The sequence below is a fragment of the Syzygium oleosum genome, unplaced genomic scaffold, assembly GCF_021117445.2.
Source record: "Syzygium oleosum isolate NSW1041296 unplaced genomic scaffold, Sole_v2.1 Sole_v2.44, whole genome shotgun sequence".
Lineage (NCBI taxonomy): Eukaryota > Viridiplantae > Streptophyta > Magnoliopsida > Myrtales > Myrtaceae > Syzygium > Syzygium oleosum.
Window position 1 is genome coordinate 2,115,184 of NW_026607528.1, and position 24,938 is coordinate 2,140,121.

The 24,938-nt window shown below is 41.6% G+C and overlaps 1 protein-coding gene and 1 pseudogene across 3 annotated transcripts in view; both read right to left on the reverse strand.

Moving 5' to 3' along the window:
* LOC115694242 (probable E3 ubiquitin-protein ligase RZFP34) overlaps window positions 1–24,938 on the reverse strand; it is a 46,858-nt gene that overhangs the window by 5,135 nt on the left and 16,785 nt on the right. The window contains exon 1 of one of the 3 annotated variants that reach the window (XM_056306491.1): window positions 23–127. The exons of the other annotated variants lie outside the window; for them this stretch is intronic. The gene's annotated coding sequence lies outside the window, so the exon portion shown is untranslated. Of the gene's footprint in view, window positions 1–22; window positions 128–24,938 lie in introns of those variants that run through there. 3 annotated transcript variants of the gene reach the window in all.
* On the reverse strand, window positions 7,002–11,790 carry LOC130136257 (uncharacterized; annotated as a pseudogene).

The following is a 24,938-nucleotide window of genomic DNA, read 5'->3' on the forward strand; positions in this document are numbered from 1 at the left end:
CCAACGCGAAGCGCCCCCTTACCTCCACCTGAAGAGAGCTAAACTTAGGTAACGAAACGCACGCACCCACCCACGCGGAGCCGTCGGTAGAGAGAACGCAAAAGCAAAAGCTGGGTTTAACGTAACGGTACAGGGCTCTTTTAAAGAACAACGAACTTTCAAAATCGGAACTCGCCCCCCGATCCCTCGACCGAAGCGGAAGACGCGGCCTGCAGCTGAAAGCTCCGATTACACGCACGGGGCAAATGGGCGATGGAGTGATTTCCTCGTTCCCTGCGAAATCTTCCTTCCCGCGATGGAGATGGTCAGTGATGAGAAAGATAGAGAAAGAGAGGAAGAGAGGAAGAGAGGAAGCTTGAATTTTATAGAGAGAGAACGCGAACGCGAACGCGAAAGGGGGGGAGGGTTTCCAGTTTCCAGAGGGTTCGGATTTGGCCTTTTCCTGGCACGTTCGTCGATTACGAAAGCAGTGAAAACAGGGGAGAGAGAAAGAGATGTGGACATGATGTGTAAAGAAGATGTATGGATAGAAAGGAGTGTTTGAAGGCGACCTCTTTGCCTCTCGCTTCGTCGAATTGGACGGTGCGGTATCGTGGAAGGGTCATCTGATGTGATAAGGCATCTCTTGCATTGTAAATTAGATTTTTCTAATTCAATGTCTACGCTTTTCTAGGCACGCGTTTCGTGTGAAGAATGGAAGGGGCGTCGTAGGTTCACGAGTTCTTACAAACCAATTCCCCACGTCGATCACGCAATAGCCAGTTCACTCGCTGTGCGACGCGTGTCGATGTCGGCCCACCTAATTTGGAAGTCTCTCTCTCTCTCTCTGCTCCCTCCCTCCCTCCCTTCCTCCCGACTCGCTCCCGTCCCTCCCAACTCGCGACTGAGTAGCCCTAGCTCTGCTCTCTCTCTCTCTCGTCCAACCGCCTCCGCCTCGTCCCAATGATCCAATAGCTCTCCTCCAAGCGAGGATGACTCTCAGCAGTCCCCCTCACACCCCCAATCCCCATGTCTCTCTTCCATCAAATCCTCATTGTGAGAACTCGTCTAGTGGAGATCGACGACGGCCATAGACCTAAAAAATCCAGCTATGGCTACCCCCAACATTGGTCGACCTCGAATCTGAGTTGATTCGAGGTCGAGTTGAGCTCTAGATCCCGAATCTAGGGCTCGCTCGAGCTTAGATCCAAGATTTGAGGCTCAATTTTGTTGGCCGACCTCGAGCTGCTACCGGGCTAGTGGAGATTGGAGGCCGGGGGCCATTGGCTGAGAGTAGAAGGCTTTAGTGGTGGAGATCCGTGGGAAGGGATTGGGAAAAATGAGGATCTCATTGGCGGTTGAGGGCGGAAGTAAGGATGGTGCTATGGCGGCGGAAGGCCACGAGGTGGTAATGGACGGAGGATTGAGATGGCGGTGAGGTGACCGCGAGTTTGAGTTTGAGTTTGTTTGTCGTCGTCCCGATGGAGTGAAAGGAAGATGACAAAGAAAGAAAAAAGAAAAAGAAGGAAGAAAAAGTTAAAAATATATAATTGACACGCATCGCATAATGAGTAGGCTATTGTATAAATAACGTTACACTAAAGTTATATTGAATATTTTCTCTTGCATAATTGCTCACGTACAAGTTTCGTGCTAATTCGATAAAATATTAGCATATTTCTATTTTCTTGAAAAGTCAAAGCGAGTCCCTTGCAAGGGCCATATTAGGCCCTTATCCTGGTCGAGGTCACAAGATCCTAATCAAGACCAAATCTAGCCCGAGGTCAACGAGGTCTCACGACCCCCGACCAATAATTGCTCGGGTCAGGCAATCGCACCGGTGCGCCACCTCCCTAGATTTCCCTGTTTTCTTATTTTTTTTTCAATATTTGTTATTTTCAATATTTTCTCAAACATAGTGCAGGATATCAGGTTAGCATTTTCGTCCATAATTTTGACGAAACGACCAAGTTGAACAATAAAAAAATATAACTTAGAGACCCAATTCCACAAAATAAAAAGTTCGAGGACACGATCGAACAATTTGAAAAAAGTTCAGGGACCTTTATTGCCCTTTATCTCAACAGATTAAGGTTTCATTTCCATCAATCCGACCTTACCCAAAAATGTCGAGACGAGTACAGCTATAAAACTCAAACCATGTTTCCATTGCTAAATCGTTATCTCAAACGCGTGTTCAGTTCGGAATTTCATAATTAGGAACGTGCGAAGATTATCAACACGTGCTAACGGAGTCAAATGATTGGTGCCAATGGATAAGGTCAGGTCATCACCCGGGCTAAGAACGACGTTATCCGAGATGATTATTGTCTTACAAAGTTATTTCTTAGAATAGAATTTGACACGTGTAGGGATTGCGACACGTGTAAAGTCGGCCCAAGATCGGTCAAGAAGAGGGATTGATTTTTCTCGGGAGGAGACAGGGACGGTGATGAGAATTTAGAGAGATATTGTAAATTAAAAAAAATCGGTGTCCACGTAATATCCACCAAAGCTGGATTTTTGACAATCGGATTAGATTAACGAGTGGGAAGGAAGGAAGACTTACGTGGCATTGTTTCGTGTTCAATCGCTCCGATACAAATCATTTGTCATTTCGATGGCAGATTTTCCGTGCTCTCACGGCCAAAATAGAAGACTCGCGAGTTTAGGTTACGGGACAAGAAATTGCCGATAATGGGCCTTCTTGCTAGTAGGGGTGTCAACGGGTCGGGTTTTCATGATACCCGACCCGATCCAAATATTGGACATATTTGTTCGACCCGACCCGAGACAAGACCCGAATAAGATAAAGCTACACGATCGGATCGGGTCATATCGGGGCGGGTTTTGTGTTTCAAACAATGAATTCAGAGATAGAGATAGAGAGAGAGAGAGAGGCCATTGTTGCGGATCCCGAATTCATCATTTTCCCTGCAGCACCCCGTGCATCACCGCCCCAGCCTCAACGATTCAACCGCCGCCGCGGCATCACCGCCTTCTGCGCCCGTCGTCCCAGCATCGTTGTTGCCGCAGCAGGAGGACTTCGCGTCGTCGACGAGCCCGCCACCACCGCCGCCGCAGGCGTCGACTTCAGCCTCGTCTTCTTCGTAAGATTCACGAAAGCTCTTCCCACCCTCTCTCTCTCTCTCTCTCTAGCGCTCTCTTTCTCTCTCCTCTGTTTCGCGTTCTCTGTTCGCTGTTCGCATTTCGGAAGGAGGAGGAGGAGGGAGGGAGGAAGGTTTTGAGATGGCGGATCAGCTCACCGACGACCAGATCTTCGAGTTCAAGGAGGCCTTCAGCTTGTTCGACAAGGACAGCGATGGTTCGCTTCCCTTCCTCCCCCCTCCCTCCCCTCTCCCCGTCTCTCTCTCTCTCTATCTCGCGCGTGGTTTCTCTCGCTCTCCATGATATGCTTCTGTATGTGTCCGCATGCGTAGGGGGCTGCGCGTCCGCCGGCGACGGCGGTGTCCGCCGCTCGCTCGCGTCGCCTGTAGGTTTCGAGTGTTGGATCTGGTCCTCGCCGGTCGCTCGCTTCCTCCGGCTTTTGACTCGGTAGGCCTTTTGAGTTTTTGCGATTCTCTTCTGAGTGCGGTGGAGATGGCGTGCGTTCTCGCGGTAGGGCGGCGATGGGGTCTGCGGAGAGGTCGGAATCGGAGGAGGCGAGCTGGATGACGAAGTCGCGGCGGGAGGGGGAGAGGCAGGCGACGAGGGGCTCGGGGGAGCCGAGGAAGGGGTGGCGGCTGGGGAGGGGGCGGAGGCCGGCGGCGCGGGGGACGGGGGACTCGGGGGCGAGGAGGATAATCAATGTCTGGTGGTTAATAAAGAATTTTTCAAGTTTCCGCATTAGGTTCTGATTACGCATGAGTTTTGTTTGTCCATGCAAAATCGGGATATTCAGTCCTTGTAGAATTTCTAACATAAATCGGATGAATAATTTTCCCCGAGGTCTCGCGACCCCCGACCAGTAATTGCTCGGGATAGGCGACCGCACCGGTGTGCCACCGCCCTAGATTTCCCTGTTTTCTTTTTTTTCTTTCAATATTTGTTATTTTCACTATTATCTTAAACATAGTGCAGGATATCAGGTTAGCATTTTCGTCCATAATTTTGACGAAACGACCAAGTTGAACAATAAAAAAATATAACTTAGAGACCCAATTCCACATAATAAAAAGTTCGAGGACACGATCGAACAATTTGAAAAAAGTTCTGGGACCTTTAATGCCCTTTATCTCAACAGATTAAGGTTTCATTTCCATCAATCCGACCTTACGCGAAAATGTTGAGACGAGTACAATTATAAACTCAAACTATGTTTCCATTGCTAAATCGTTATCTTAAATGCGTGTTTAGTTCGTAATTTTATAATTAGGAACGTGTGAAGATTATCAACACGTGCTAATGGAGTCAAATGATTGGTGCCAATGGGATAAGGTCAGGTCATCACCCGGGTTAAGAACGATGTTATCCGAGACGATTATTGTCTTAAAAAGTTATTTTTTAGAATAGAATCTGACACGTGCAGGGATTGGGACACGTGTAAAGTCGGCCCAAGATCGGTCAAGAACGGGGGATTGATTTTTCTCGGGAGGAGACAGGGACGGTGATGAGAATTCAGAGAGATGTTGTAAATTAAAAAAAGATCGGTGTCCACGTAATATCCACCAAGGCTGGATTTTAGACAATCGGATTAGATTAACGAGCGGGAAGGAAGGAAGACTTACGTGGCATTATTTCGTGTTCAATCGCACCGATACAAATCATTTGTCATTTCGATGGCAGATTTTCCGTGCTCTCACCGCCAAAATAGAAGACTCGCGAGTCTAGGTTTTTTTTTTTTGGATCAAAATAGAGATATCATTCCATTAAACTCGAATTTAGTTATAAAAGTAAGGAGTATTACAATACAGAATTTCTCAAAAAGAAGAAGGGAGGATTAGAAATCCAATTTCGAGGAAGGGTATTATATTTTGACTCATTTACAACTCAGTCTGTTAATTTACTTGAGTCATGGGTGTAGATGACCAATTTTAAACTCTCAAAAAAAGCCAAGAGGTCAATACAATTAGTGATAATTGGCCCAACATCTCAAGGACAGAGGGAAGAATCTTTCAGATAGCTTATAAAAGTTGAACAGTCAGACTCGCGAGTTTAGGTTACGGGACGAGAAATTGCCACTAATGGGCCTTCCTGCGCCTCTTTCTAAATTGGCAACGTTTCTGTTAGTGTTATGTTAGGTCGCAAATTGTCTTGGGCTCACACTAAATTATGGGACTTTACCTTTTTGTGGTTCCTGAGTGACATTAATGGAAAATTTGAGAGTTTGGAATTAGTATATATAAGTTCGGGTTCCTCATATTTTTGCACTCCCAATGTACCCGAATAATACACCCTAATCTCCTTACAAACGTTTCAGGAATCTAGCATCGCAGAATGAATTTGTGGAAAAATTTACGCAAAAGTGATCCTAACTTTGGGGATAGTAATGTTTGCCTCTAATCTTTCGATTGTTACCCGTTACTCCCTTGAGCTCTCATTTTATTGCGGCAGTTAACTCTTGGTTGTATTCTCCATTTGTTTGTGTAATATAATGATTTTTAAGGAGTGAGTGTATATTTGCATCTCATTTTTCTAAAAAGAAATCCGTCTTTTACCCCTGGTTTCCGTTAAAAAAATGAAAAGATACAGAAGATGGAGAAAATTAAATTAACTAATATATAAATTCCAGAAAAATGACTGTCAATAAGATATAACACAATGTAACAAATAAAATATGTTAACATAAACAAAAACAAGTAAGTAGAAAGGGAAAATTCCTCAAAAACAAAGAGGTCAAACAACAAAAATTGAATACTCATTATGTGACTTTAAATAGTTAATTAATTCCAGAAAATGATTGATAAATAAAAAAATTCTTAAAAAATTATTTTAGATTTCGGTTCATCATTTTCTTTTATGAGTCGAGGATATCATTTTCCGTTATAATTTCTTTCAAAATATCTTTGTTGAGCGCTCACTTTCACATGAATCAACCCTTTATGTTATACATAATGACTAACCAAATTTTTCATTTGACCTTTCTGTTATTGAGGCCTTTTCCATTTTTATAAAATTTTTGTTTATTATTTTTGTCAAAATATGTTATTTAGTTATATTAAGATGGCTATATTCATTAATTTTTAACAAATTCTTATCATTTAATATTATTGTCGATATTTAATTTCGATTATTAGTACATTAATATATATTTTTTCCACTTTCTATGTTTTTCATTTTCCACATTAATTAAGGATGAAAGAGATTTTTCCTACAAAAATTAGATTTTTTTTTAAAGCCATGTACATTGCACATGCTAACGAAATAATGTATAATGCCGTCCCTAAATTTTTAATTTGTTCAATATGGTCCCTAAAGTTTATGTAATGTTTAATCTAGTCCTCAAATTATATGAAAATATTCAATGTTGTCCATGGGCTTGAATTAATGAAAGGATGATATGAATCTGTGCGGAAGATGATCGTTCTACAAAGATCTTTGAGTTACGAATTGCTGACCTTGACCCCCAATCGAACCTGTGATTGGTAATCTCGGTATGAACGCGACCTGTTGACGAACCTGTGTCAACCAATCCACGCTATAACGCCACGAACAAGAGAATTCGCGATCTTGCTCGATAAGTTGAATTTCGATCGCCACAAGGGAGTATTGATAAAATCTAGTCCTCAAGAGAACTTAAGAAGAAAACTTCTCTATATAAAATTCTGTCTCTGCCTCTTAGAAATCTATAAGCAACCTTATATAGGGTGCTAACCCTAATCCTAATCCTACTAGGATTAAAATTACAAAAATAACCTTAATTGCTAAAATTCGTCCAAAAATGGAAAAAGGCCTAAAAGTTCATCTAAACGACTCCAAATCGCTAAAAAACATCATCACTCACTACTAAAGTAGTGTGTATTGATCAGCGGCCCGTTTCCAAGCGTCCATCCAAATTTGAGCCAATTCGGAGTTTGTCAATTCTAAGCTCCTTTGGAATTCATGACCAAGAGTAATCATGTTGCGCCAAGGAGCTTCGAATCTTCAAGTTTCGAATCCAGATTGTCTCCATTCCAAATATCTTGAACCATGATGTCGACAGCTTGTTTGAATTCCTTCGCTCTCGCTCGAGTGATCGGGCCTAGCGGATAGAACAACGGGTCCCTAGCACCTCCTCCTCGATAGGGTTCGATGTCCACATCATTCCCTCCCCCGTGCAAAGGATTTGCCCTCAAATCAGCGTCTGCATCAAAAAGAGTCAAATCAGAAACATTGAAAGTAGCACTAATACCATACTCACCTGGAAGGTCAAGCTTGTAAGCATTATCGTCGACTCTTTCCAATACCATAAATGGTCAATCCCCTCGCGGTAGCAATTTAGAGAGTCGCTGTTTGGGGAAACGCTCTGTGCACATATGAACCCAAACCTAATCACCGGGCTCAAACACTACTTTCTTGCGCCCTTTGTTGGCTTGCTTTGCATACTGCTCTGTCTTAAGCTCAATATTCAGCCGCGTCTTCTCATGCAAAGTCTTCACAAATTCAGCTTTCTTAGCACCATCTAAATCCACACGCTTAGCAACAGGCAAAGGGGTTAAATCTAACGGAGTTAAGGGATTAAAACCATAAACAACCTCAAACGGTGTGAATTTAGTAGCAGAATGCACGCTCCTATTATAAGCAAACTCAACATGCAGTAAACAATCTTCCCAAGACTTAATGTTCTTTTTAATGATAGCACGCAATAATGTCCCTAAAGTCCTATTAACTACTTCAGTTTGACCATCATTTTGTGGATGACAAGTAGTAGAGAATAAAAGTTGTGTACTTAACTTCTTCCACAATGTCTTCCAAAAGTAGCTTAGACATTTAGTATCTCGATCAGAAACAATGGACCTAGGCATGCCATGCAAAACCACAACCTCACGAAAGAACAATTCAGCAACATTCGATGCATCATCAGATTTATGACAAGGTATAAAATGAGCCATCTTTGAAAATCAATCAACAACCACAAAAATATAATCCTTGCCATGCTTAGATCTAGGCAATCCTAATATAAAATCCATAGAGATATCAACCCAAGGATGCGTCGGGATAGGCAAAGGTGTATACAAACCATGTGGTTTAATCGTAGACTTAGCCCGCTTACATGCGATACATCTCTCACAAACTCGTGTGACATCTCGTTTCATGTGTGGCCAAAAAAAATGTTCATGCAGCACTTCATAAGTTTTATTGATTCCAAAATGCCCCATTAAACCACCACTATGTGCCTCTCGTACTAACAACTCGCGCAAAGAGCATCTAGGCAAACACAACTTATTTTCACGAAAGAGATATCCATTATGTCTATAAAACTTTTCAAACGCAGCATGCTCACAAGCTTCAAATACTCTTCCAAAATCATCATCGTCAGTGTATAAACCTTTGATATGCTCAAAACCTAGACACTTTGCTCCTAGAGTAGTTAGAATTGCGTACCTTCGAGAAAGTGCATCGGCTACCACATTTTCCTTACCTTTTTTGTACTTGATTAGATATGGAAAAGTCTCAATGAACTCCATCCATTTGGCATGTCTTTTGTTCAACTTTTGCTGCCCCCTCAAGTATTTTAAGGTCTCGTGGTCGGTGTAGATCACAAACTCTTTTGGCCACAAGTAATGTTGCCAGGTCTCCAAAGCTCACACCAAAGCATACATTTCCTTATCGTAAGTCGGATAATTCAATGTCGCTCCGCTTAACTTCTCGCTAAAATACGCTATAGGACGTCCTCCTTGCATCAACACAGCTCCAATTCCTGTATCAGAAGTATCGCATTCTATCTCAAAAGTAGTACTGAAATTCGGTAAAGATAACAAAGGAGCATTAGTCAACTTATCCTTTAACATATTGAATGCTCTCTCTTGCTCTTCTCCCCATGTGAAACCCACGTGCTTCTTGATAACCTCGGTTAAAGGTGCGGCGATGGTGCTGAAATCTTTTACAAATCTACGATAGAAACTGGCTAAACCATGAAAGCTGCGCACCTCTCCTACTGTCTTAGGTGTCGGCCATTCACGGATTGCTTTTACCTTTTCTTCATCAACCTGTATTCCATCAGCACCAATAACAAAGCCTAGAAATACTAATTTGTCAGTTACAAAACAACACTTCTTTAGGTTAGCATATAATTGCTCAGCCCTTAAAACCTGCAAAACAGCTCGCACATGCTTAATATGGTCATCAAGGCTTCGACTATATATCAAGATATCATTAAAATAGACAACTACAAATCGACCAATAAAAGCACGCAGAACATGATTCATAAGTCGCATGAAAGTACTAGGTGCATTAGTTAACCCGAATGGCATGACTAACCACTCATACAACCCGTACTTGGTCTTAAATGCAGTTTTCCATTCATCCCCCTCTTTCATCCTAATTTGATGATAACCACTTTTCAGATCAATTTTAGTAAATATGCAAGCTCCATGCAATTCATCCAACATGTCATCTAGCCTAGGAATAGGATGTCGATACTTTACCGTTATGTTATTGATTGCTCGGCGATCAACACACATTCGCCAAGACCCATCCTTCTTTGGCACCAACAAAACAGGAACAGCACACGGGCTAAGAGACTCTCTTACATATCCTTGCTTTAGTAATTCGCTAACTTGCTGCCGAAGTTCCTTTGTCTCTTCAGGATTGCTTCGATATGCGGGTCGGTTAGGCAATGGTGCACCAGGAATCAAATCGATTTGATGCTCTATGCCTCGAATCGGTGGTAAACCTCCAGGAAGCTCATCAGGAAAGACATCTTCAAATTCCTGCAACAAAGACACGACAGAACTTGGCAAATTCGAGTCAAGTTCGTTAGTAGTAAACAGTGCCTCCTTGTACAAAAGTACAAGTATCGGTCGGTCCAGAATCAAAGCTCTCCTCACTTCGCTCGATTTTGCATATAAATTCTTTTCTCTCTTTTCTTTTCTCTCTCCTTTTCTCTCGGTTTTTACCACTCTACTCTTATCTTCCTCTCCTTTTACTTGCGTCTCAGAGTTTCCATGCAGGCCCTCGGTTTTATCACTTTTTCTCTCTCTCAGCCTCACGTTGTAGTTTCAATTGATCTTCATACACCTCAGTAGGTGTCATTGGCACCAATGTGTATGTCTTCTGATTCATCACCAATGAATATCGGTTAGTGTACCCGTCATGATGTACCTTTCGATCATACTGCTATGGCCTACCAAGTAAAAGATGCCCTGCTTGCATAGGTATAACATCACACATCACCTCATCCTTATATCGCCCTATCTCAAATGGAACTCGGACTTGCTTCGATACTTTTACTTCACCACTATCATTCAACCACTGCAATCTATATGGTCTTGGATGCTTCGTAGTCTTCATTTCCAACTTCTCCACCATGGTACAACTTGCTACATTTGTACAACTACCTCCATCAACAATCAAGCTACAAATCTTACCATTCACCAAGCATCTTGTATGGAACAAGTTATCGCGTTGCTGGTGATGCTCCTCCTCTTTGACTTGAACACTAAGAGAACGCCTAACCACCATCAATTCACCCTTTGCTGGCATCTCAACATCACTACAATCCTCCAATGGTGGCATGTCATCATCCTCTTCCTCCCTCTCACTTTCTGATTCAACATCATTATGTCCAGTCATGATCATCACCCTCCTATTAGGGCACTGATTTGCCATATGACCCCTGCCCAAACACTTGAAACATTTAATATCACGAGTCTTAGTGTTAGGGTTTTCAGTTTTACCTGAAGCCGGATTCGAACCAACTTTGCCATCATTCTCCTTCTCCTTCAAAGTTTCAATCTTGATATTATTTCCCTTCCAATTCGGCTTCTCGTCTCTCTTCCAATTAGACTTCCAATTCGAGCTTGAACCTCCACTACTCTTGTAATTTCGGTCCAGCTTCAATTGCCTCTCAACTTTGATGGCTTTGTCCACTAATTCCTCCAATTCAACGTAGTGTTGCAGCTCTACCACCCTTGCTATATCTCGGCTCAAACCACACAAAAATCGTGACATTGTGGCCTCACGGTCTTCCACCACATTAGCACGGATTATAGCAATCTCCATCTTTTTATGGTATTCTTCCACACTCCTATTGCCTTGTGTGAGATTTTGCAGCTTATGGAACAAGTCTCTGTGGTAATGACTAGGTATAAAGCGCCTCCTCATCACTGCTTTCATCTCATCCCACGTTTCTATTGGTCTTTCACCATTGCATCTCCTGCTAGTCACAAGTTGATCCCACCAAATTATAGCATAATCAGTGAATTCAACAGCTGTAATTTTTACCTTTTTAAGCTCCGAATATCGCTGGCAATCAAATACCATCTCCATCCGTTTCTCCCATTCTAGATATGCATCAGGATCATTCTTTCCTTGAAAAGATGGAATCTTCATTTTGATGTTGCCAAACTCATCATCTTCTCGACGTCTAAATCCTTGGCGTCCGTTTCTCCTCTCAAACCTACCATCTCGATCATCTTCTGTATCGGACACATATGCATCATCAAATTGCCGCTGCCATCTAGGTTGTGCCCTAGGCTCCTCTCGCTGATTTTGTGGCCTTCCTCGTGGTGGCTCTCGGTCATCTTCAAGTCTCGTCTCACATCTTGCAACTCTGTTGCTAAGTGCTTCAATTTGTAAACTCAATTGCTGGATGCCTGCTAGAATCGCATCATCCCTTGGATGAGTGCGATCCTCCCTTTGATTCACACTTCCCTGGCCTGAGCCTGACATTTTTTTTTAAACCTGCAAGAAAATGTTAGAGATAAAAGAAATCTCACTAGTCACTCCCTCACGTTTTCCGCTCAAAGTGTTTGTCACTCCTCTCGTGTTTAACTCAATTTCGGTTTTTTCTTCCCTCAATTAGACTCACACACTCTTGCCTTTTACCTCTCGTTTCCTTCTAGCAAGCTCTTTTTTTCAGACTTGAATCCAGTCTCACAAGCTCCTCACAACAATCGATAAACCACCAAGCAAGATCAAATTCAGCAATATACTGCTCAACTCAGTAATTCAGCAAATTTTCGCTAAATTCGGATTCAGATTCAATTTCTACTACATAAATTTTTTTTTCTTCTATTCGGTCCAACTATCAATGATAAAAACAAACGAGTCGTCCTCTTGAAATTTTTATTTTTTTTTTGCCGAAACTTTTTTTTTTGGCCGATTTTTTTTTTGGTTTTTTTTTTTTGCAGAATTCTTTTTTTTTGGCTTTTTTTTTGGTTTTTTTTTTACGAACTCAAGTACAATATAAAAAAAACAACTAGGACCGAAAACCCTAAATCAAAATTGAAATCACAGCAAGAACAAATTCAGAACCCTAATTCGATTAATAACGAAACCCTAATTCTATAAACCCTAGTTTCTATAAACCCTAGATTGATGAATGAAAAGCAATAAAAGTAGGATAACTAGACCTTGTAGAACTAGCTCTGATACCAGATGATATGAATCTGTGCGGAAGATGATCGTTCTACGAAGATCTTTGAGTTACGAATTGCTGTCCTCGACCCCCAATCGAACCTGTGATTGGTAATCTCGGTATGAACGCGACTTGTTGACGAACCTGTGTCAACCAATCCACGCTATAACGCCACGAATAAGAGAATTCGCGATCTTGCTCGATAAGTTGAATTTCGATCGCCACAAGGGAGCCTTGATAAGATCTAGTCCTCAAGAGAACTCAAGAAGAAAACTTCTCTATATAAAATTCTGTCTCTGCCTCTTAGAAATCTATAAGCAACCTTACATAGGGTGCTAACCCTAATCCTAATCCTACTAGGATTAAAATTACAAAAATAACCTTAATTGCTAAAATTCGTCCAAAAATGGAAAAAGGCCTAAAAGTTCATCTAAACGACTCCAAATCGCTAAAAAACATCATCAATCACTACTTAAGTAGTGAGTATTGATCAGCGGCCCGTTTCCAAGTGTTTATCCAAATTTGAGCTAATTCGGAGTTTGTCAATTCTAAGCTCCTTTGGAATTCGCTGGACCAAGAGTAATCATGTTGCGCCAAGGAGCTTCAGAATCTTCAAGTTTCGAATCCAGATTGTCTCCATTCCAAATATCTTGAACCATGATGCCGACAGCTTGTTTGAATTCCTTCGCTCTCGCTCGAGTGATCGGGCCTAGCGGATAAAACAACGGGTCCCTAGCACCTCCTCCTCGATAGGGTTCGATGTCCACATCAAAGGACAATATTGAAAAATTGTCATCCAGTTCAAGAACTAAAATTATACATGTATCAAACGTTCAAATACCACATTAAATAAATTAAAAGTTCAGGGACAACATTGCACATTTGGGAAAAATTCAAGACCCATTTGTGTCATTTTCTCAAAAAAATAATGGAGCGTTAACGGCTATAACAATTGAAAGTTCAGAGGCAAACTCATACTTACCCCAAATTCAGGTAAATTTCCCCTAATTTGAGGGAGGGGTTGAACCATGTTTACTTACTCAGATGGGCCTTGGACCAAACTCAATCCACGTTCATCGACATTCCCCAGTTTTAAGCAATGTTGGGCAATGATGATGCCTTGCGACAGATTACCAATGTCCAAGACTGTCTTGTGATAGCTCTAGTGATTAAACGGACAGAGCCCTAAAAAATAGTTAAAGAAAGGAAAAAGAGAAGGAACACCAATTTTAGTGGAGGTTACCAATACCATGCTTGCTGGCCATGATTATATAGTGTTGTCGATTTTCCACCGACAAATTGACTCCAAAATCAGATTGCACTCTTTAACCGTTGGAGAGAAATTTCTCGAGCAAGAGAAATGCTCATCAAACCCTTTGTTTCAATCATAACTAGAATTTCAAAATCAAACATGACTCTACTAAATCTGAGCGACCCTCGAATCGAGTCGTGGTCTATGCATTTGGATTTGGCGGATGGAGTTAGCGTCGTGAGAATGCACGAGTGAGTGTGTTTGTGGTTGGGCAGCGACATTGTGATGCTTAGAGTGCAACATCAACGTCGTGAAGCTACAGTATTCTTCTTGATTCAAAGGCAAACCAGGAAGAAGATACGTGTGAGTGCGGATAGATCAATAAAGCATTTGGCCCGACTATATGTATATCCTTTTCGTGTCACAGATTTTGAAGATTGAGAAAATCTACCACATATAATATAGCCCAAACTCACAAAAGCAAATATGTAGGACTAGCAAGATAGTACGAGGTTGCTATTTGAGATGATTAGGTGAGAGCAGCTTGCACAAAGAAAGCAATACCTCGTTATTTCATATGATTTAGGCTGAAAAAATTAGTTCCGCAATTGGTCTTTCGGGGTTAAAGGGGGGAAAAAATAATGAATGAGCCGTAAATGGAGCAAGTTATGTGTGCCTTTGCAACCGAAAAGGTTCCAATTTGCAAACTCATCTAAAAACCAAGATGATTTTTGAAATTTTTGAGTAATTAAAGATGCAAAGGCGCTTTTCATTCAAGATGCCCGTCATATATACGTTCGGCGTGCGCGAATGTAAAGCTCTTCTTTAATGATTCCCTCTTAAAGTGACACATTTTGCAAGGGATTGATTACTCTCCATATAAAATTCTTTTGTTAATCGATCATATTTACATTAATTAGCTCTTTAAATATACATAACGATTAATCAATTTTTGTCGTATTATCCTTTTGTTATCAAGACCTTTTCTCTTTTTATTTAGTTGTTTTTTTTTTTTGATGATCCAGGGAACCCCCGCACGGCCGACAGCCGGGAGGTCAACCCTGGGGGCGACATGTGCTAGCCACCACACACGTGCACCGGTTAATTTCTTTTTATTTAGTTGTTGGTTTTTATATTTCTCAAAATTTCTTATTAAGCTATTAGGTGGCTATATTTTTTAAATGTTAACAAATTAGTATCATTTAATATCACTACAGATATTTATTTTTTCGATTCTCATTATCATAAGCTATTTATTTTTCTTCATTTCTCTATATTTTTCATTTGTTTTACACCAATTAAGGGTACAAGAGAGATTTTCTTTAAAAAATGAGATGAAAAATACTTTTACCTTTTAGGTTAACGGAAAAAATTACGGTGTGTTAACAGTTGTAACAAAATGAAAGTTCAGGAGGTAATGTGTAATAATAGAAAATTCGGGGACAAGCTTCCCCAAAGATTCAGAGGGGTTTCGTGTAATTCCATCCTGATGAAGTGGAAAGGGTTGAACCACTCACAAATGGGTCTCGGACCAAATTCAATCCTCGTTCGTGGACAGTCACTAATCTTTAACGATGTCGGTCACTATTGGTGCATTGTCCAAAGCCGTCTTGTGGTGGCTTTAATGATCAAATCGAGAGAACCTAAAAAAAAGTTTGGAGAAGGCAAAAAGAAAAAAAAAAACTGCTCATAGTGGAGGGGGTCATGCTGGCTGGCCATGATTATGCCATGTTGCTAATTTTCCACCGACCAGTTGACTTCAAGATGAAAATGCTAAATTTCTCAAGAAATGCCTACCAAACCCCCCTTTTTTTTTGTTTCAATTATGATGGAGCAGCTCAAAATCAAACACAACTATATCAAATCTGGGGTACCCTTGGACTGGGTCATTTGGTCTACGTGTTTGGGTTTGGTAGAGGGAGTTAGCGTCGCGGCACTTTGCGAGTGAGGGTGTCTATGGTCGGGCTGGCAATGCCTTGATGGTCGGAGTGCAGCATCAATGTCGTGAAGCTACAATCTTCTCCTTAATTCAGAGACAAATCAGGAAGAAGATAAACGTGAGTATGGATAAATTAATAGAGGGTTTTTTGATAAATTAACTATAAACGGGATGTCTCTATATGAAACTGTTAAAAGTAGGCTCAGCACTTTTGTACTAAAAACACAATATCCATATGACTTGTCCGGCTAGGAGAAAAAAAATTTACGTCAGCCGTTGATATTTGAAACTCTTTATAGCTCACTAATAAAAATTAGTATCTATGCTTTTTAGGAATCACAATCGTTTTCTTTCCCAAAATATCCTCAAGTAATTATTTTTGTGAGTGTTCCTATCGATGGGCAAATGCCTAAATCAATAGGGTTAATACCACCAAAAACCCTAAACTGGTACATATGTGACAATTTTACCCCGAACTTTTTTTTTTATCACCAAAAACCCCAAACTGGTACACTTGTGACTATTTTACCCCAAACTTTTTTTTTACCACAAAAAACCCCAAACTAGAACACCTGTGACAATTTTACTCCAAACTGGTAAACTCGTGACAAATTTACCCTAAACTATTTTTTTGACCACGAAAAACCTCAAACTGGTACACCTGTAACAATTTTACCCCGAACTAATAATTTTTTAATAATATATTTTATTTTTCGAATTTTTTTTATTTTTTCTTTTCTTTTCTTTTCTTTTTTTTTTTCTTCATCTTCAACCTCTGGCCGGTCGCCGGACCGGCGACCGGCCAAAGGCGGAAGCCGACGAGGTCGGCCCCGCCGACCGCAGGCGAGGGCCGCCCTCGCCCGACTCAAGCGAGGGCCGCCCTCACCGGATCCGGCGAGGGCGGCCCTCGCCGGCGTCCGGCGAGGGTCATCCTCGCCGGCGTCGGCGGCGACCCTCGCTGAGTCGGGCAGGGCCGACCTCGCCTGGGTGGGCGAGGACGGCCCTCGCCCGACGCAGCGAGGGTCGCCCTCGCCCAGATCCGGCGAGGGCAGCCCTTGCCCCACTCAGGCGAGGGTCGCCCTCGCCCGACGCCGGCGAGGGCGGCCCTCGCCGCCTTCGGCCAGTCGCCGGTCCGGCGACCGGCCAGAGGTTGAAGATGAAGAAAAAAAAAAAAACAAAACAAAAAAATTAATAAAAATTCGAAAAAATAAAAAATAATATTAAGGGTAAAATTGTCACGTATGTACCAGTTTGGGGTTTTTTGTGGTATGTTCAGGGTAAAATTGTCACACGTGTACCAGTTTGGGGTTTTTGGTGGTATTAAATCAAATCAATAATTCCACGTTATCTACCACGTATTTCGATTTTAAAATCCGAAAAAAGCAAAAAGCAAAAGCTGGGTTCAACGTAACGGTACAGGGCTCTTTTCAAGAACAACGAACTTACAAAATCCGAACTCGCCCGATCCCTCGACCGAAGCGGACGACGCGGCCTGCAGCTGAAAGCTCCGATTACACACGCGGGGCAAATGGGCGATGGAGTGAATTTCCTCGTTCTCTGCAGAATCTTCCTTCCGGCGATGGAGATGGTCAGGGACGAGAAAGACAGAGAGAGAAATTAAGAGAGAGAGAACGTGAATGCGAAAGGTCGGGGGAGGGTTTCCAGAGGGTTCGGATTTGGCCTTTTCCTGGTACGTTCGTCGATTACGAAAGCAGTGAAAACAGGCGAGAGAGAAAGAGATGTGGACATGATGTGTAAAGAAGATGTATGGATAGAAAGGAGGTGGGGGGGCTGGCGTGTTTGAAGGCGACCTCTTTGCCTCCCGCTTCGTCGAATTGGACGGTGCGGTATCGTGGAAGGGTCACCTGATATGATAAGCCATCTCTTGCATTGTAAATTGATCTTTCTAATTCAATGTCTATGCTTTTCTAGGCACGCGTTTCGTGTGAAGAATGGAAGGGGCGTCGTAGGTTCACGAGTTCTTCCAAACCAATTCCCCACGTCGATTACGCAATAGTCAGTTCATTCGCTGTGCGATGCGTGTTGATGTCGGCCAACCTAATTTGGAAGTCTCTCTCTCCCTCCCTCCCGACTCGCGACTGAGAAGCCCTAGCTTTGCTCTCTCTCTCTCTCGTCCAACCGTCTCCGCCTCTTTCCAATGATCCACCAGCTCTCCTCCAAGCGAGGACGGCTCCCAGTGTTCCCCCTCACGCCCCCAATCCCCATGTCTCTCTTTCGTCAAATCTTCATCGCGAGAACTTGTCCATTGGCAGCCAACGACGGCCGTAGACCTAAAAAATCCAGCTATTGCTATTGCCAACATTGGTCGACCTTGAATCTGGGATGATTCGAGGTCGAGCTGAGCTCCAGATCCCGAATCTAGGGCTCGCTCGAGCTTAGATCCAAAATTTGAGGCTCAATTTTATTGGTCGAGCTCGAGCTGCTACCGGGCTAGTGGAGATTGGAGGCCAGGGGCCATTGGCCGAGAGTAGAGGCTTTAGTGGTGGAGATATGTGGGAAGGGGTTGGGAAAATTAAGGATCTCATTGGCGGTTGAGGGCGGAAGTAAGGATGGTGCTATGGTGGCGGAAGGCCACGAGGTGGTGATGAACAGAGGATTGAGATGGCAGTGAGGTGATCGCGAGTTTGAATTGAGTTTGTTTGTCGTCGTCCCGATGGAGTGAAAGGAAGATGATAAAAAAAAGAAAAAAGAAAAAAAGAGGGAAGAAAAAGTAAAAAAATATATAATTGACAAGTGTCGCACAATGAGTGGGCTACTGTATAAGTAACGTTGCACCAAAGTTATATGTAATATTTTCTCCTGCATAATTGCTTACGTACAAGTTTCTTGTGCTAATTCGATAAAATATTAGCATATTTCTATTTTCTTGAAAAGTCAAAGCGAGTCCCTTGCAAGGGCCATATTAGGCCCTTGTCCTGGTCGACGTCGCGAGATCCTAGTCAAGACCAAATCTAGCCCGAGGTCATCAAGGTCTGGTGATCCCCGACCAATAATTGCTCTGGTTAGGCGACTGCATTGGTGCGCCACCTCCCTAGATTTCCTTGTTTTCTTTTTTTTTTTTCAATAATTGTTATTTTCAATATTTTCTTAAACATAGTGCAGGATATCAGGCTAGCATTTTCGTCCATAATTTTGACGAAACGACCAAGTTGAACGGTAAAAAAGTATAATTTAGAGACCCAATTCCACAGAATAAAAAGTTCGAGGACGTAATCGAACAATTTGAAAAAAGTTCAGGGACCTTTAATGCCCTTTATCTCAACAGATTAAAGGTTTCGTTTCTATCAATCCGACCTTACGCGAAAATGTCGAGACGAGTACAGCTATAAAACTCAAACCATGTTTCCATTGCCAAATCGTTATCTTAAACGCGTGTTCAGTTCGGAATTTTGTAATTAGGAACGTGTGAAGATTATCAACACGTGCTAACGGAGTCAAATGATTGGTGCCAATGGATAAGGTCAGGTCATCACCCGGGCTAAGAACGACGTTATCCGAGATGATTATTGTCTTACAAAAGTTATTTCTTAGAATAGAATTTGACACGTGTAGGGATTGCGACACGTGTAAAGTCGGCCCAAGATCGGTCAAGAAGAGGGATTGATTTTTCTCGGGAGGAGACAGGGACGGTGATGAGAATTTAGAGAGATATTGTAAATTAAAAAAAAATCGGTGTCCACCTAATATCCACGAAAGCTGGATTTTTGACAATCGGATTAGATTAACGAGTGGGGAAGGAAGGAAGACTTACGTGGCATTGTTTCGTGTTCCATCGCACCGATACAAATCATTTGTCATTTCGATGGCCGATTTTCCGTGCTCACGCGGCCAAAATAGAGAAATTGCCGCTAATGGGCCGTCTTGCTAGGGGAATGCAAAAGAATTGGAAGCTTTTCCGGATCGCCCGGAATGAGCAATTTTTGGGAACTAGTGGGTATCGATCCAGTTTCCGGTTTCAAGCGTGGAACCGGCCGCTCGCCCACTTGGATCGAACCGATAATATAATAATAAATATAATATATTTATTTAATTTTTATTTTTTTAAACAAAGAAAATCGTAACTCTTTAAACTAAACCTAACCCGCTCGACATTTATAGCCTCACATTGAGCCGAGAAATACCTTCTTTTGCTTTCGCCTCACGCTCACTCTCACTCTCTCACTCTTCTCGGTCAATGCTCACCTCACTGTCTCCGACTCTCCATCTCCATCTCCGTCCTTGGCTAGTGGGACAGGTTCCATGGACCTGTCCGGGAATGGGACCGGACCAACGGTCTGGTTTCCGGGTGTATCCATGGAACCAACGGGCTGTTACCGATTTCAATTTTTCGAAACCGGTCTTTAGTGGGCGGTTCCCGATTCTAGGATGGAAATCACCCATCCGGATTATGCTCACCCCTACTTCCAACACCTCTTTCTAAATTGGCAACATTTCTGTTAGTGTTGTGTTAGGTCGCAAATTGTCTTGGGCTCACGCTAAAGTATGGAACTTTACCTTCTTGTGGTTCCCGAGTAACATTAATGGAAAATTTGAGAGTTTGGAATTAGTATATATAAGTTCGGGTTCCTCGTATTTTTGCACTCCCAGTCTGCCCGAATAATACACCCTATTCTCCTTACGAGCGTTTCAGGAATCTGACATCGCAGAATGGATTTGTGGAAAAATTACGCAAAAGTGATCCTAACTTTGGGGGCAGCACCGTTTGCCTCTAAACTTTCGATTGTTTACCCATTACTCCCTTCAGCTTTTCATTTTATTATTGCGGTTAACTCTCCGTTACATTCTCCATTTGTTTGTGCAATACACATGGTTTTTAAAGAGTAAATGTATATTTTCATCTCATTTATCTTAAAAGAAGTCCGTCACTTACCTGGGTTGCCATAAAAAAAAGAGAGAAAATACGGAAGATGGAGAAAAATAAATTAACTGATATATAAATGTCAGAATAAATGATTGTCGATAATATATAAAACAGTGTAACAAATAAAATACTAATGTGAACAAAAACAATTGAGTAGAAAGAAAAATGCCTCAAAAAACAAAAAAGCTCAAACAACAAAAATTGGATACTCATTATGCGATCTTAAATAGTTAATTAATGCAAGAAAATGATTGGTAAATAAAAATATTCTTAAAAAATTACCTTAGATTTGGTTCATCATTTTCTTTTATGAGTTGAGTACATCATTTTCTACCGTAATTTCTTTCAAAATATCTTTGTGAGCAATCATTTTTACAGGAATCAATCCTTTATATATACATAACGATTAGGGGTGAGTAAGATAGACCGATTGGACCGGACCGAACCGGTCGGTTTGGTCGGATTCCCGGGAGTGTCGGTTCGGTTCCCGGTTCCTTAAAATGGAACCGCTGTTCGGGCGGTCTAGTTCCCGGTTCCAAGAGAGGAACCGGACCTAACCGGACCGCCCGGACCGATTGTTTTTATTTATTTATTTTATTTTTTAAATGTCACATTGCCAAAAGTCATTGGGGGTTCAACAGCGGCAACGATTTGCAGGCGAGGGGTTTGGCGTTGCTGTGGGTAGTCCAAACGTGGTCGTATCGCGTTGGCACGACGAAGATTACGCCTTCGCGGTGAGGATTCACCTTCAACGAGTTGGTCTCGAACCTGCGAAAGGAAGAAAAGTTACTGGACTTTTCTTTTTGGCGTTTCCATTAGTGAAACATACGAGCTCTCTTTGTTGAGAAGAGGAGAGAAGAAAGCCCCATGTCAGTCCCAGTCGTTCTTTGAATGCGAGAATTGCAGTAGTGGAGGCCTTCTCTGTGTGCACGTTTTCCTTCGTCAATTTTCTGAGTCTTCCCGTGAGTGCCTTCTTCGCGTAGTGATCCTTAAGAGAAACCAGCACAAACCTCCCTGCCTCCTTCTCGACCGGTTCCATTGGACCAGACCGGCGGTCCGGTCTGGTCCAGTTCTAAGTCCCTCCGGTCCGGTCTACAGTTCCGAAAATTGAGAATCGGTCCCTCCGGTCCGGTTCCCGGTTCCGGGATGGGACCAGACTGGACCGGGAACCGATCACCCCTAATAACAACTAACCAACTTTGTCATTTGACCTTTTTGTTATTGATGCCTTTTCCATTTTATAAAATTTGTGTTTATTATTTTTGTTAAAATATCTTATTTAGTTATATTAAGATGGCTATATTCATTAATTTTTAACAAATTCTTATCATTTAAGATGAACTTTCAACTTTATCATGGGGAGTATAATCTTTCATTTCTGTATTAAAATGTCATGGAATCGTAACTTTCTTGGAAAATGTCCTGAACTTTCAACTTTATCAATTTAAATTAGAAATTGAAGGAGGATGTCCATATCGTAGATATGATGAGTGAGTACAGTGGATCAATTCAGATCCAAAGACTTTAGATGCAAAATTTTCCCCCTCAAACTAAGACTTATAAAATTATTGTTTTCTAATTTAGACCAAGACTTGCAAGGAGAAACGTTTTGGTGGCATTTAAGGGGATAACTTACCAATTTAGAGGTGTCAAAATAGGCTGATGACCCATTTTTAAACCTATTTTTGATGAAATGGGTCCGATGTGGGTTGACCTATTATTAATGAATGGGTTATTATGGGTTTGAGCTGTAAAGCTCAATTAAATGCAGATATTAAATGTGTTTTAAATGGGTCTACATTTTTACCTAACCCAACCCAAGCTACCTGCAAATCTCTTTTGTTGATGCGGAAGCTCAGGTACAGAGAGAACGAGAACGAGAACGCCTCGACTCCCAACCCTCAAGTCAGACTCTCACCGGCGACCGCCGTGGTTCCCATCCGCCGATCCCTCTCTCTCTCCTCTCTCTCTTCCCTCTCGTCCTGCTCTCCTCCGCTCTCGCCTCCGAGTCAGATCACAAGGTAACTCGTCCTCGTCCCCCCACATCATAGTTGACTCGGACGTTGTCCCCAACGTGGTTTCCTGAATCCTAGATCTCATTTGCTGCCTTGTTTTTGGTCCCTAATTTGCTTTAGATCTGCTCTTTCGGGATTGCACTGTTTCGGCTACGTCGTCTCCCCCCACAGCATGGTTGACTCGGCCGTTGTCCCCAACGTGGTTTCCTGAATCCTAGATCTCATTTGCTGCCTTGTTTTTGGTCCCTAATTTGCTTTAGATCTGCTCTTTCGGGATTGCACTGTTTCGGCTACGTCGTCTTCCGTTGTTTGAAGAAATGCCAGTTAGGGCTTTCTCATGGAAATTGTGGATTAGAGGGTTTGAGAGGGTGAGAATTGAGCTTGAGAACTATGTTCTTGATTTATTGCCTCATGAAATTACAGTTATATTCTTTAAAAGAGGATCCATCGGTGAGATTGACAATGTGTGTGTATATATGTGATGACTATAATCAAGGTACTCATTAAATATATATTTTGAAAAGTAGTCATCTTCGTTAGCTACAATAATAATCATATTTACTTTGACTATTTAAGCTTTATTTTTTCTAATTTCAACAAGAAATTTATAGCTAGAAAAAGTAAGGCAGATGTAGGAAAAAAATAAGTAGTTGAAAACTATGGGTTTAAATGTGCTCTAAATGATTGGGCACTAGCATTCATAGGTGGGAATAATTATAAATGTGTTTTAGTAAATGATTGGGTACTAGCATTCATAGGTGGGAATAATTATACTAGAGTGGAAATTTGGACAACTCTCATTTCTTTTTTTTTTTCAAAAAAAAAAACAAACATTTTTAGAAAAAAGTGAATTTTCCATCTCTTTAAGCTAATATTCTAGACAATCTTGAGCTTTCCGCTTGCTATTAAAATTGTCCTACACTGTCAACATTATCATGGGGAATATGAACTTTCAGTTATGCATTAGAATGTCATGGAATCGTAATTTTCTTGGAAAGTGTCCCGACCTTTCAACTTTATGATGTCCATTTTCGTAGATTCGATGAATAAGTAAAATGGATCAATTTAGAGTTTCTGTCCAAAGACTTTATATGTAAAATTTTTCCCCTCAAGCTAAGACTTCTAAAACTAACATTTTCCTATTCAGACCAAGACTTGCAAGTAAGTACTTTTTTTCGACATTTATGGTCATAACTTACATCATCTTTCACGATAAACAAGAAAATCTTACCATGTATGCATAATGTCACTAATGTGATACTTTTGGTTGCTCTTTGATGTTTTCAAGAATAAAGTAAAACCAAAAGAATAAAGGCATTTTAATTTCCTTACGAAATTAAGGACAGAGATGGGTGCCAAATGAAATAAAAAAGAAACATATATATTACTTATGATCCTTGACATATGTTGCGATAAATTTTTTTTCGCATAAGTGATTGTTGATAATACAACATTTCAATCATAAAATGGAGTTTATCCATCTTATATTACAATATGTAATAAGCTCAAAGTGAGTGGGCAAAATTTCAAGTGGGATCAAAAGCTTATATATATACACCAAAATACCTTTTTCTTGTGGAAAATAAATTAACAAAAAAAAGGAAAGTTCAACGGTGCAAAGCACTGGGACTAACGCTGTCTATTTTGACCACATTTTCTGGAAACATGCGACCGCACTCATTGCTTGTCACGTGCAGTTCAGGCCAACTCTTACTTTTTTTCTTATTTGGCAAGTGAGAAACCGCTCTGCAACTTGAAGCTCTCTCTCTCTCTCTCTCTCTCCCCACTTTTCATCTTCTCCAACACTTGGGTATTGAAATTTTAACAGCACTTGTCTATTTCCTTTGGTTTTCTTTCTTTCCATTGTTCTGCATCCTTATTCCTCACATATTGTCTTCTTCCTAGGCAGGCATCTCGTATTTCCTGAGAGGCATTCTGGTTTTCTTCTCCGTCAGACTTGAAAGCAAAAACCCAGGACAGAGTCAGAGCAAAGACGAAATGCATCGTCTCAATAGGAAGAAAGCTAGCGTGTGTGGGAAAGCAGAAGATGCTGATACTAGCGCATCTGGTTCGTTGACTGCACCAACGGGAACTAATGCTGGTGGATCTACTTCGTCTTCGACAGAAACTAACAATGGTGCATCTAGGTCGTCGACCGCGCCGACTGGAAACCGTTACGATGTGTTCTTGAGCTTCAGAGGTCGAGATACTCGAAAAGGCTTCACGAGTCACCTCTCCGAAGGGCTAATCAATGCCGGAATTCATGCTTTCAAAGACGAAAAAGAGCTCCGCAAAGGCAAGAAGATCGGACCAGATCTTTTGGAAGCTATCGAGAACAGTAAGATCCTGATCCCCATTCTCTCCGTGAATTA